Here is a 2,277-nt window from a genome sequence, read left to right on the forward strand (position 1 = left end):
TGTTCCTGGCATATTTTGTAAGTAGGTCCTGGCTGAGCATCTTAGGGAACAAGTCACTCATTTTTTTCTCTCTTCAGGTGTCTTTGCAGCACAATACTTCCGTGAAATACAAAGTTAAATCTTAGACAATGTGCTATACAATATATCTTCAATATTTGAAAATAGAGACTCATATCTGCATCTTAGGATTAAATCACTAAATTGTTTTGCCTACAATATAATAAGCCCATATTACTTTTAACCGTAAGACCCAACAGCTGTGCTTGCTTTGGCAGTACATCTACTAAAACTGCAATGATACAGAGAAGATTAACATGGTCCCTGTACAAGGATGACATGCAAATTCATGAAGCGTTTCATATTTAAAAAAAAAAAAAAAAAGATCTAGTAGTTGGCACATAGTAGGTCCTTTATTATTATTGCTTGGTTTATTATTTAATCTATCAAGGTGTAGTGAGGCAAAAACTGATGTTAAGAAAAAAATTAATAACATCTAGAGGCATCATAATATTTATTGAGGCATTTTTAAGAGAAAACTGATATTTCATAAAGACTTTTTTCAAGAACATTTTTATTTTTAAATATTTTGGGGCCAGGCACAGTGGCTCATCCCTGTAATCTAAACACTTCAGAAGGCCAAGGCAGGAGGATCACTTGAGGAATTCAATACCAGCATGGGCAACATAGTAAGACCTTGTCTCTATAAAAAAATTAAAGAAAAATTAGCTATTTGTAGTGGTGCATACCTATAGTCCCAGCTACTTCAGAGGCTGAGTGGAAAGGATCCCTTGAGCTCAGTAGTTGGAGGTTACAGTGAGGCATAATTGTACCACTATACTCCAGCCTGAGCAACAAAGCAAGATTCTATCTCTGAAAAAAAAAATTGTACATCTTTGCTGTATTTGAGATAGTCCAAATGTGAAAACATTAAAAGATAACTTCCCATTCAGAAATCAGAAAACATTTTTCAGTAATGAATAATAAAAGTATTATGTTTTAAGTCAAATGTTACATGCCTCTTCTCAGACTCTGGGAATGTTGCACTTTCAACAAAGTGTCCAATCAAATAAAAACAAGATACACAGACATCCCCCCCAAAAAAATCAATGCAATTAAAAAAACTACTGACAATTCTCAGTCTATGAAGACTATGAAGAAGCAATGCCCTGGTGATTTAATATTAGGATGGAGATAGAAGTCCTGAGATGTCATGCAAAACTCTGAGCACCTTAAAATTGTGGCTTGAATGAAACATTGCAGAAGAAGGAGAAGTAAAGGAAAGTCTTCACTTGGGAAGGCCCCAAGAGTGATCAACATGAGTGAATCAAATAGCCAGGCACAAGGAGGTCTAGAACTGCTTTTCTCCCAGCACAAGCACGTCTGAGTCTCACGTTAGACAGCTGAGTTTTATTCCTATAGAAGTCTAGCTATTTATGAAAATATCTGAGATGCATTTTCAGTTGCTTACACAGAGCGCTCCAGCTTGCAAGTGGAAGGGTCATGCAGGAGCGCAGGCAGGAACCCCACTCACTTGAGACTTTCTCCTCAGCTTGGGACCTGCAGGTGCCCACCTTCCACTTGTGGGCCACCTTATCAGAAGGAATCTGAAATGTTGAAGTCCACAGGAAACAGTAAAAGAATGCGGGTTCTGGATTCTGCCACAAATAATCCTGTGTCCGCAGACAATTAATTTTGCTGTACCTTTTTCTTCACATACTAGAAAGAGCTGAAAAGAAATCCTTGAGATCTCCCAAACATCCTCTGATTTTAGAGATGGGGCTCATGGTGACAAGGATAGGAGTGACTTTCCTGGCATCATTTCACCCATTCATTCACCCACTGAGTGTTTACTTTGTGCCAGGCATATTGGACCTCAGGGAGCTTACAGTGTGGAGACCAACAAATTTCCCGCAATGAAAGTTTGGAAGGAAGCATAGAACAGAGAAAGCTTGCAATTCTCTGCAGGAACCAGGGACACCTTCACAGAGGAGGGAACATACAAGCTCAGTTTTGAAGTAGATGTTTGCCTTGGGCCAGGGAGGAACTACATTCCAGGAAAAGGAGACTATTCCATGAAAAGCTCAGGAGGCATTAACACATTGAGTATTCAAATAGCAGCAAGTTCAGCCAGTGGAATATCAGACTAGAGAGGAAATCATTAAGGGCTTGGAATGTTCCATACTTCCCACAAGGAAATAATTTTAATTGGCACATGAACTAACATTTGTTACTATAATAGTTATAGCAGAGAAATGCAACTAGAATTTGAAACCTACG

At 38.6% G+C, this 2,277-nt stretch overlaps 1 non-coding gene across 1 annotated transcript; it reads left to right on the top strand.

Annotated features, from left to right (window-relative positions):
- The first annotated feature begins 259 nt into the window (after positions 1-259).
- LOC129023053 (U6 spliceosomal RNA) lies at positions 260-366 on the top strand. Its single transcript, XR_008496652.1, has one exon. It is a non-coding gene; the product is annotated as a U6 spliceosomal RNA (small nuclear RNA).
- Positions 367-2,277: the final 1,911 nt, after the last annotated feature.

The sequence above is a fragment of the Pongo pygmaeus genome, chromosome 1 (genome assembly GCF_028885625.2).
Source record: "Pongo pygmaeus isolate AG05252 chromosome 1, NHGRI_mPonPyg2-v2.0_pri, whole genome shotgun sequence".
Classification (NCBI taxonomy): domain Eukaryota; kingdom Metazoa; phylum Chordata; class Mammalia; order Primates; family Hominidae; genus Pongo; species Pongo pygmaeus.